The sequence below is a fragment of the Schistocerca nitens genome, chromosome 8 (assembly GCF_023898315.1).
Source record: "Schistocerca nitens isolate TAMUIC-IGC-003100 chromosome 8, iqSchNite1.1, whole genome shotgun sequence".
In the NCBI taxonomy this organism is placed as follows: domain Eukaryota; kingdom Metazoa; phylum Arthropoda; class Insecta; order Orthoptera; family Acrididae; genus Schistocerca; species Schistocerca nitens.
Genome location: NC_064621.1, coordinates 404,379,331 through 404,391,388, shown reverse-complemented (window position 1 = coordinate 404,391,388; position 12,058 = coordinate 404,379,331). Strand labels below are relative to the sequence as shown.

Sequence of the window (12,058 nt, the reverse complement as noted above, 5' to 3'; positions counted from 1 at the left end):
AGGTGCAAGAGTTAAAGTACACCCAAAGACTGTAAGGGTGTTTCACTTTTCAAAAAAGGAGAATAAAGCCTATACGGTAACTACAGACGAATTAGTCGACGGGACTCAGCGTACAAGATATTTGATAAGATTTTAAACATGGCTCTTAAAAACAGAACGAAAGTAGTACTGCCTGGGGAATGAATGAGTTTTACCGAAGGATGCTAACCGAAAATTGCAGTTCTTATTTTAGAAAGGATAACGTAAGAAATGCAGAGAATATAATAAACAACCACACATGAGCTTTTATCGACTTTACAAAATAAGTGTCTGACAATTTCAGTAGACAGAAACATTGGAAGTTAATGACGAGCGCCTGATATCCGAATCATCCAATAAATGTGATAAAAAGTTCCAGTCCTCACACCGATCTTTGGAAGCTTGACCTGGGTAGTTAGTAAATAACAAGAAAGAAAGCCGTTTTCAAGTACAAGCAATGAATTTCCAAGAATAGTTAAAGGTTGCACAATACAAGACAGGCTAATGAATCAAGATATTTGAGAAGAACTAAAAAATGATACAACTCTAAATTATGGAAGAAAGCTGAATAAATTCGTAGAAAGAATGGAGAGTGAGAGGCTACGCTTAAGAGCTAGAAAGTGCCAAGGAAGAATAAATAAAGACCACGGTTAACACTTAGGTTTCCCTAATACTTGAAAGAACTATTCTAGAGGAATGTGCTCATAATCACAAGAACATTGGAAAAAAAGACAAACATTTGAAACTCAAAATCGTGTAATACACACACACACACACACACACACTATACAAGTCTTTCTCTATGCACGTTCACACTCTGACGCCACCCATTCTCGTCAAACCATGCTCGACTCTCTGTTATTAAAACCTACGCAATTAGAGGACAGAAAAGCCACGCTGCCTTACACGAACTTACTCCGGACAGCCAATTGGAGACAAGACGTGTCACGTGATCGACCACACCCTCAGCATGTGACAGCGACACAATGTATGAGATCCAGTTGAGTTCACCCCATGCTACACAACATTACAGTTTCCATATACACTATTATTTGCCTGGAATTATGGTCAGAGTCACAGCCAAAAATTCTCTTGGGTTCTAAAACAATTCATGTAAAATGCAGCAACGTTTCTGTCACTCTTTCAGAATATGATATACTATGGAGGCAATGCAACTTTTAACTCTTATTCCACTTTTAAGCAACTGTAGGTGCATTGGTGAAGACAGGCCACTAGAATTACGAGTTGCTTCGCCCATGTACACGTAAACATCGTACATTAGTGATCGAAACGTAGATATATCTTAGATAATGTGCTCTACAACCAAGAAGAATGTTACGGAGGGACCGAAAGTAGTTATGAAGTATAGTAGGAATGAACGAAGATCAAGGTTTAACGTCTTTCAGTGATAAAGCTGAGAGGCAGTACGTTCTCGGACTGGAGGAAGACAGGCTGGCGAAGGACAGGAAAGGAAATCGGCTGTGTATTTTTCTAAGTGGCTATTCCAGCATTCTTCTTAATTGATGTAGGAAACCCATAGAGACCACGTATCTGCATTCAAACGTGGGAAATTGAACACCATTCATCCCTACCCCGAGTTCAACGTTTGACCACTGTGTCACCTAGTTTGATATGAACTGTCGTACGACATTTAAAACATCGCTTCTATGGTTTGCCGGCGTCGTGTCAGATAATGTTGAAGAAGATGCACAATATTTCAACGAGACAGCTGCTAGTCATCTTCAGGTGCTTACTGATGTGTTGCTGCAATGGCTCGCAAATACACTCCTGGAAATTGAAATAAGAACACCGTGAATTCATTGTCCCAGGAGGGGGAAACTTTATTGACACATTCCTGGGGTCAGATACATCACATGATCACACTGACAGAACCACAGGCACATAGACACAGGCAACAGAGCATGCACAATGTCGGCACTAGTACAGTGTATATCCACCTTTCGCAGCAATGCAGGCTGCTATTCTCCCATGGAGACGATCGTAGAGATGCTGGATGTAGTCCTGTGGAACGGCTTGCCATGCCATTTCCACCTGGCGCCTCAGTTGGACCAGCGTTCGTGCTGGACGTGCAGACCGCGTGAGACGACGCTTCATCCAGTCCCAAACATGCTCAATGGGGGACAGATCCGGAGATCTTGCTGGCCAGGGTAGTTGACTTACACCTTCTAGAGCACGTTGGGTGGCACGGGATACATGCGGACGTGCATTGTCCTGTTGGAACAGCAAGTTCCCTTGCCGGTCTAGGAATGGTAGAACGATGGGTTCGATGACGGTTTGAATGTACCGTGCACTATTCAGTGTTCCCTCGACGATCACCAGTGGTGTACGGCCAGTGTAGGAGATCGCTCCCCACACCATGATGCCGGGTGTTGGCCCTGTGTGCCTCGGTCGTATGCAGTCCTGATTGTGGCGCTCACTTGCACGGCGCGAAACACGCATACGACCATCATTGGCACCAAGGCAGAAGCGACTCTCATCGCTGAAGACGACACGTCTCCATTCGTCCCTCCATTCACGCCTGTCGCGACACCACTGGAGGCGGGCTGCACGATGTTGGGGCGTGAGCGGAAGACGGCCTAACGGTGTGCGGGACCGTAGCCCAGCTTCATGGAGACGGTTGCGAATGGTCCTCGCCGATACCCCAGGAGCAACAGTGTCCCTAATTTGCTGGGAAGTGGCGGTGCGGTCCCCTACGGCACTGCGTAGGATCCTACGGTCTTGGCGTGCATCCGTGCGTCGCTGCTGTCCGGTCCCAGGTCGACGGGCACGTGCACCTTCCGCCAACCACTGGCGACAACATCGATGTACTGTGGAGACCTCACGCCCCACGTGTTGAGCAATTCGGCAGTACGTCCAACCGGCCTCCCGCATGCCCACTAAACGCCCTCGCTCAATGTCCGTCAACTGCACATACGGTTCACGTCCACGCTGTCGCGGCATGCTACCAGTGTTAAAGACTGCGATGGAGCTCCGTATGCCACGGCAAACTGGCTGACACTGACGGCGGCGGTGCACAAATGCTGCGCAGCTAGCGCCATTCGACGGCCAACACCGCGGTTCCTGGTGTGTCCGCTGTGCCGTGCGTGTGATCATTGCTTGTACAGCCCTCTCGCAGTGTCCGGAGCAAGTATGGTGGGTCTGACACACCGGTGTCAACGTGTTCTTTTTTCCATTTCCAGGAGTGTATATACGCTGACTCGTTGGAAGAGTGCAGGCGCCAAGGTTTAAGGATAGGGTATTACGTAATCGTAGACGAATCCTAGAGACGGCGACATCCAGTGCCCCTGCCGTACAAACGGGCCACGGGTTCCTCATTCGCGACGCGGGAAAAGCGCGGCCGCAAATAGCGACCCAGCGCTCGTGCAGACAGAGTGTTGGCGCCCAGTTTAAATTTGCTTACTCTGATGCTCAGTCCGTGTTGACTCGGCTTGGTCAGACTGCGGCCGATGTTGCGTTAGTACCGCCAGTGCTGGCTCCCATGCCTTACTTAATTGAAATCCCGTGTCTCTATTGATCAGGTCATTACTTACACGAATTTTGATTGCGTGTTTAATGATGGAGTCCCAGTTCGTGAAAGCGGACGAAAGGATCTTTGTGTCTCCGTAGTTCGTGCTGCGTCCCGTGTCAAGACCGTGTTTAGCCACAGCAGACTTTTCTGGCTGACCCAGTCTGGTGTGACGTCAATGTTCAGCACATCTATCCTTAACAGTGCGACACGTCTGGTCAATGTATGATTTCCCACACTGGCACGGGATTTTATATATCCCTCGTCTCCTTAGACCAGGTCGTCTTTAACAGAACCCAGCACAGTTTGCACACGCGCTGGAGGGCGGAAGACACATTTTATTTGATTTTTTTGAAGAGTCTGCCAATCTTAACACCTCCTGTTTCTTGATGTCTTGGTACGCAAAAAAAGAAGATGGTTGCTTGGGACCGGGCGAGGTGGCGCAGTGGTTAGCACACTGGACTCGCATTCGGGTGGACGACGGTTCAATCCCGTCTCCGGCCATCCTGATTTAGGTTTTCCGTGATTTCCCTAAATCACTTCAGGCAAATGCCGGGATGGTTCCTTTGAAAGGGCACGGCCGATTTCCTTCCCCATCCTTCCCTCACCCGAGCTTGCGCTCCGTCTCTAATGACCTCGTTGTCGACGGGACGTTAAACACTAAGCTCCTCCTCCTCCGGTTGCTTGGGTCACAGTTTGTTTCGCAAACCGACTCAAACTGACCTCTATCTATGAGCAACGAGCTGTCATCACTCATCTCAACGTAGTGGCGTATTGCGGACTCTTGTTCACAGGGATAGAATTATCCAGCCGGCTGAAGTGGCCGTGCGGTTAAAGGCGCTGCAGTCTGGAACCGCAAGACCGCTACGGTTGCAGGTTCGAATCCTGCCTCGGGCATGGATGTTTGTGATGTCCTTAGGTTAGTTAGGTTTAACTAGTTCTAAGTTCTAGGGGACTAATGACCTCAGCAGTTGAGTCCCATAGTGCTCAGAGCCATTTGACCCATTTTTTTTGATAGAATTATCTCCGATGCAGGGAACTTATCAGCAGAGCTTAGCCATCTGCGCTCTGTGTTTGTACAAAACGGTTACTCAGATAAACAGATCCGTAGATCTTTTAAACCTGCACGCACTAAAGCTCAAGAACAGGCAGAAGGAACAGAGAACTCCAAGAGGATGGTTTTTCTATCGTGCCTTGTTGGCGTGTCCTGCGGAAACATTTGATCAACCCGGAAATGTACGTCGAGATAAGCAAGCGTTGATAGTAACTTATACATCAGCTTCACTCTCCGAACGGCTCAACACATGAATGCAATCAGATTTCAAAACATTTACAATTTAGAACGTCAAAACTCACTGAAAATCTCAGTGATGGAGAAAGACGCTACAATGATACAGAAATTCAAACTATGGATTAGTGCCAGTATGTGGTAATTGGATGTAGTCAGATGAGTGGTGGTCGTCAGCGGTACCGAACATTGGGCGTAATGAAGTGGAGTTGGAACCTCGACAAGCAGCTGAAGTTTTAAATGAGTTCTTCTGCTTTCGGTCTGTTAAATACGTGCAAGTAAAGTCAGCGAGGAATGTTGTTCGTTATTTTCGGGGTGTAACGATGCTGACACCGTGCATATTGTGTTTGATCGTCGATGCTGCACAACCTTCAGCACTGAAAGCAAGACTAAACAAAAGTTTCACGCATGGAGAAATGTTCTGTATTATGCTCATTCTGGTGCGCAGCTTGAAAGGCGCAACAGGTCAAGGAACCAGCAGACGGACACCGTATTGTTGGTGACAAGAAACAGTGGCACGCTGCAGCTTGAGCGAATACTGTCGACGGGTATGTGAAATAACGTAGACTCTTCCGAGCATACGTCAATGGCCAATAAGTACATCAGCGCCATCGATTGACAGTGTATTAAGGAATGATTGAATCAGCGTGTAATCTTTCTGAATAGTGGCTATTTTACACATGGGACCCAATAAACAGGGACAGAAGAGCCCTTTAACATTACGGCTGCGCGGGATTAGCCGAGTGGTCTAGGCGCTGCAGTCGTGGACTGTGCGGCTGATCCCGGCGGAGGTTCCCGTCCTCCCTCGGGCATGGGTGTGTGTGTTTGTCCTTAGGGTAATTTAGGTTAAGTAGTGTGTAAGCTTATGGGTTGATGACCTTAGCAGATAAGTCCCTTAGATTTCACACACATTTGAACAACATTACGATATAAACATTACAATGCACTTGTAGTGAAGGTCTAGCATTGGACAATATGTCGTCCCACTAAATTGTATCTCCAAAAGCTATCTAAGGCTTCTCTCAAACTCTAATTATGGCGGGGACAGTCTTTAGGATATAATTTTAAAAACCATTTTGCACGCTATTAATGAGTCTAATTATCCTGTAAGAACACGGAAAATCTGTGAATTCTATTTAATGTTTTATAATGGATTTGAAGATTGGATTATTGATCAACTGAATGTGTTAATGTAGTCGGCTTTCTGAGTCAGCGATACTGCTGATTCGGCTTGAAGATAAAAATATTAATTTTGGGATGGTGGTCGTTTGTTCATCGAATTCCTTTAAACATTCGTGAGTAGTAACGAGTCCACTCATATGAAAGATTAGCTCTCTCAGTGGAGGGTGGACGGTAGCTGTCGTCGTACTGCATTAAAAGCGAAAATTCCAGTTTAAGGAATGGCCGCTACGGTCGCAGGTTCGAAACCTGCCACGAGCATGGATGTGTGTGATGTCCTTAGATTAGTTAGGTTTAAGTAGTTCTAAGTTCTAGGGGACTGATGACCACAGAAGTTAAGTCCTATAATGCTCAGAGACATTTGAACAATTTTTTTAAGGAATGCTGCTGCAAATAGGGCTTTTACGAGATATCAGGCTGTGAATACGAATCCAAACTTACCTGGTGTTTAAGTTCCAGAAGCGGGTGTTCACAATCAGTGTGAAACGATTGTAGAGGTGTTTTAGGGAAGGCTGTACTGAGAAATACTCGGTGTAAAATGTAATCTTTCGCAGCCGGAAATGTCTTAATTTATGAAACGTTTCGGGGTATTATGCCGTGGTCGAATAGTTTCACCTTGAAACCCAACGTTCCGTCCCCACCTGCGGAGGACATTTTTAAAGCGGATCTTAGCTTCTTTGAATGTCCAATTCACGCCATAGCCGCCAACTGACTACGGCAAAATTTCGCTTCGCAACAGCGGACAACCGCAGTCGACAACGGCCAATTGCGCTCGTATTCAAAACATGTGACGTCACACTACTGCGCGGAAGAACGCGGGAGCCGAATTTTGCTGTAGGCAGTACGAGCCAGGGTATGAATCAGACATTCAAAGAAGCCACGATCCCTCTTGAAAACATCTTCCGAAGATCGGGACAAAACGTTTTAAGGTGGAATCCATTTGACTACGGCATAACAGTCCGGAACATTTTCTTAATTGTGATAAGTACTCATTAAGGAAAAAATTCGATACGTTGCATCGATTCCGAATTAACAAGTTCTGAAATTAGCTAACACAGCCGTTGTGCGCGCAAATTCAAGCAGCCCACCAGATACGATCGGCGTCAGTTGTTCTCACGGCATAGGTGAGTAGATAACAGTGCGCGAGACTGATCAGACATTGGCTTCAGATATTCACTACGTAACTTAAAGTTAGTAGAATGTATTTTTAGATTAGTAGCATATACGGAATGAAATTACATTATCAGCTACGTTGCCATAATTGCGTCATGCAACAACTACTAGCACAGACAAATATTTACAAACTGACTATCCTTATTAACTCATGTAGGATATTACTTTCTTGTGTAATTCTCCTTATACCGAGTAAAATGTTCGCTCATTCCAAACAGCACCTTGTTCTCTTAATTGCAGTCAGCTGCTTTTTCACATAACGATTGGCGCGTATCGTGCCCTACAGCGTAACTTGTATAACAGTCGCAAATAAATAAAAGGGTCATTAAACAAGAGGCTTAGCATACCATTATCCCTGTCGCAAAGTACTGTGGTGATACATCTGTTGTGGAGACATCTGTACCACGCGAAGTGCAGGACAAAGAAAATCTGTAACGAAGAGATACCACATATTGTACCTGGTATTAACATTATGTGGTGGACAGGTGGGAAGACATGGACATCTAATGGGCAGAAGAGCAACTAGCTGGTTACGTGTCACAGTTGAAAAGTGTATACACGACGAATAAGACGACATGCTGCTCTTTAATACCGTACAAATGGCAATGCATATGAGGAGAGATGGCTCTGCGCACTATGCAACTTAACTTCTGAGGTCACCAGTCGCCTAAAACGTAGAACTAATTAAACCTAACTAACCTAAGGACATCACAGACATCCATGCCCGAGGCAGGATTCGAACCTGCGATCGGAGCGGTCGCGCGGCTCGAGACTGTTGCACCCAGAACCGCAAGGCCACACCGGGCGTCTCATATGAGGAGAGGATTCTATATCACGAATATTTAGTGCTTATTATTACTATTGTGGCAAAGAGGTTTCTGGGTAGTTTTTGAGCAGGTTGCATGCATTCCGTGGCAAACATACTTTCAGAGGCAAATTAGCTGCCTCCCCTTAATCTATTGTTATGCTAATGACCTCCTGTGGATAACTCGTACTTCTGAGGAAGCCTCCACACCTCCCCCTCATCCTCAGCAACCCCTCTGGGAAAATGGATACTTTTTGTCACACCCTCCCCAATTCTGAACCTGTTTCCCCCTACTGGGGAATTCGTAGCTGTCTCTTCCCCCCCCCCCCCCCCCCACTTCCCCCTTCGCTTCATCATCTGGAAATTAGAGCGAAAAAGGGGCCTGTCCTGGTCGTGAGGGACCTCTCGACATGAAATTCAAATGAGTCTCTGTTCAGTTTATTTTGCATATTCTTTATTTAATCATTTAGTGGGAGACAACGCTCCTCTGCTTCCGCTCCTCTGCCTTCTGTGACATAATAACTGTAAGCTCTGAGGATTAAATGAAGTGTGATACATGAGCCATCATTCTGGGTTGTCCCTGCGTGGGTCTCTCGTCCAGAGATGCCGCCACCAAGCACACGTCTCCCCGTTGCAGAGGTAAAACTGGCCAATGTCATAACTACAGATCATGGTACCAAAGATCACTGACTGTGGACTGGAATCCCGCATCCTTTGGTATTCAGTGCCCAAGAAACCACCTCCTCTTTCTCTCAGGTGGCTACTTCCTGTTGTAATACCTGCACCTCAAATCTGTAGACCAAGGTGACATGCCTATCCACCCCTGGGAGCACCATTTGTCCTTATGGCCCCAAAAAAAGCATCAAGTGGTGGCATTCATTGATTGGGATATTCCACTCTCGCTTCATGTCTCTGTCTCTCTGAACTGGTAACTTCCTATTGTGTGAAAACATGCATTAGCAAATGTATCTAAACAGAAAACACGCAGACGCTGGTCTCCACTGCACCTCCGAATACTATGTTCCTGTTGGCTAATTCAGCAGACAAAGAGAGAGCTGGCACAACTGCAGTATCAAAAATGGTGGGAAATATTCCATTTACACTATCCTATTAAACGAATTGTTTAATAATTTACAGGAGTCCACTACATCGCTTAAAACACTCCCCACCATGTTTTTATTCATAATACAACATATTTTCAACGTTTCAGAGTCACATGCAAACATTTTGCAAATGCAGTAATTACATATTCTCCACAAACAGATCGTACCACTAAATATGTACAACATCTTGTATGCATCGATGGTTGTGAACACAATCACCCTTTTCCAGCATTACGTTTCCATTAAACGTATCTGACGAAAATAAAACTTTCCATCACACTCATTTGCTAACGCAAGGCGTGCATCATCTGCAGACTGCCAGGGAACCACGACCGTGGCGGCCAGGAGAGGCCTCCACACACACTGATCACGCCCTCAGTTGCACACACAACTCCAGATTTCCACATGTCAGCTATACGACAGGCTCGGAGGGCAGAGAGATTGCCGACGTGACTCCCAAGCAGTTATCTGATCTCTTTACTTGGGGTGAATGGTCCCGTGCAGTAAACATGCGCAATATTGAGTCTTCTCGCGAACCATGCACTTCCAATTCTGCCCCCACTCAATCAGCATACTTGCTACTATGCTATTTAGCCATTCAGTGTGTGAAATGAGGACTGTCACCACACTTCTCACTGTAGCTATGGTCAAGAGCCGACAAGTTGGAGCATTTCTTGTACTCACCTGTCACGTAAGGCTAAGCTGAGGCTTCCGGTCAGCCAAGCACCCGCGACCAGCGTCGCTGCTGACTGCAGTAGATTGCAAGGCAAACATGTACGACTTGAAAGGATAGTTCTAACTGCAATTACGCTCTGACATAGATTCCCCAGTTTCAAAAATACACTATCAGGTAATCGAATTTCTCAAGCTAACTGAAGACTCCTCCCTCCTATAAGAGTTATTCCTTAACACAGAAGAAATAGGGGCATAAATACGATCTCACATCGCTAAAGCATCGTTACTTGTTGTGAAAATCCTGTAGAACAGTATAGCATAGACTCTATTTCCTGTAAGTGTTCTCTCATCAGGTACAAAAATCCCTTATTATCAGTTTGGTGTCAGTTACTTCTTGCATCACAGGACTGGATATGACACCAATTATTGGCTCATGACGATGTGTTAATAGCATGCTCTATCCTGTGTCACTGTATGCCTCCTCACTTTCCAACATCCTTAAAGTAGCTTGATGCCTCGTCACCTTCAAAGCCTCTTAAGATAGCGGCGCAAATGAGTTTTAAATATCAGGTTTATACTCTGTGTCAGTTTATAAATTCTGTAATATTTCTGATTTTACACTACTGGCCATTAAAACTGCTACACTACAAAGCTGACGTACTACAGACGCGAAATTTAACCGACAGGAAGAAGATGCTGTGATATACAAATGATTAGCTTTCCAGAGCATTCACACAAGGCTGGCGCCGGTGGCGACACCTACAACCTGCTGACATGAGGAAAGTTTGCAACCGATTTATCATACACAAACAGCAACTGACCGGCGTTGCCTGGTGAAACGTTGTTGTAATGCCTCGTGTAAGGAGGAGAAATGCGTACCATCACGTTTGCGACTTTGATAAAGGACGGATTGTAGCCTATCGCGATTGCGGTTTATCGTATCGCGACATTGCTGCTCGCGTTGGTCGAGATCGAATGAGTGTTAAAAGTATATGGGATCGGTGGGTTCAGGAGAGTAATACAGAAAGCAGTGCTGGATCCCAACGGCCTCGTATCACTAGCAGTCGAGACGACAGGCATCTTATCCGCATGGCTGTAACGGATCGTGCACCCACGTCTCGATCCTTGAGTCAACAGATGGGGACGTTTGCAAGACAACAACCATCTGCACAAACAGTTGCACGACGTTTGCAGTAGCTTGGACTACCAGCTCGGCGACCATGGCTACGGTTACCCTTGACAGTGCATCACAGACAGGGGCGCCTGCGATGGTGTACTCAATGACGAACCTGAGCGCACGAATGGCAAAACGTCAAATTTTCGGGTGAATCCAGGTTCTGTTTACAGCATCATGATAGTCGCATCCGTGTTTGGCGACATCGCGGTGAACGCACATTGGAAGCGTGTATTCGTCAACGCCATACTGGCGTATCACCCGGCGTGATGATATGGGGTGCCATTGGTTACTCGTCTCGCTCACCTCTTGTTCGCATTGACGGCACTTTGAACAGTAGACGTTACTTTTCAGATGTGTTACGACCCTTGGCTCTACCCTTCATTCGATCCCTACGAAACGCTACATTTCAGCAGAATAATGCACTACCGCATGTTGCAGGCCCTGTACGGACCTTTCTGGATAAAGAAAATGTTCGACTGCTGCCCTGGCCAGCACATTCTCCAGATCTCTCACCAATTGAAAACGTCTGGTCAATGGTGGCCGAGCAACTGGTTCGTCACAATACGCCAGTCACTACTCTTGCCGATCTGTGGTATCGTGTTTGAAGCTGCATGAGCAGCTGTACCTCTACACGCCATCCAAGCTCTGTTTGACTCAATGCCCAGGTGTATCAAGGCCGTTTTTACGGCCACAGGTGGTTGTTCTGGGTACTGATTTCTCAGAATGTATGCACCCAAATTGGGTGAAAATGTAATCATATTTCAGTTCTAGTATAATATATTTGTCCAATGAATACCTGTTTCTCATCTGCATTTCTTCTTGGGGTTGCAATTTTAATGGTCAGTAGTGTATAACGATGGTCATCTCTCCCTATATGGGTGGGAGATCGGAATTTTGTTGAAAGATCTGACAGTAACAAAGAAGCGCCTGAATGCCACTCCAATTTGCGAATCATATCCATAGTAGTATCGTCCTCGCTTCCAACCATCCTGCAGCAAGTCATTCGTATCAAACTGATTCAGTAATTACTTAAATTGATCATGAGAATCCCTTTGCATGGTATTTTTTTCTGCTGTCGGATTATACAAGTCAGGTAGCTCAAATGGGGATGCCT

The 12,058-nt window shown here is 46.0% G+C and overlaps 1 non-coding gene across 1 annotated transcript; it reads left to right on the top strand.

Annotated features, from left to right (window-relative positions):
- Window positions 1-3,975: 3,975 nt before the first annotated feature.
- Trnaa-cgc (transfer RNA alanine (anticodon CGC)) lies at window positions 3,976-4,048 on the top strand. Its single transcript has one exon. It is a non-coding gene; the product is annotated as a tRNA-Ala (tRNA).
- The last annotated feature ends 8,010 nt before the right edge of the window (window positions 4,049-12,058 follow it).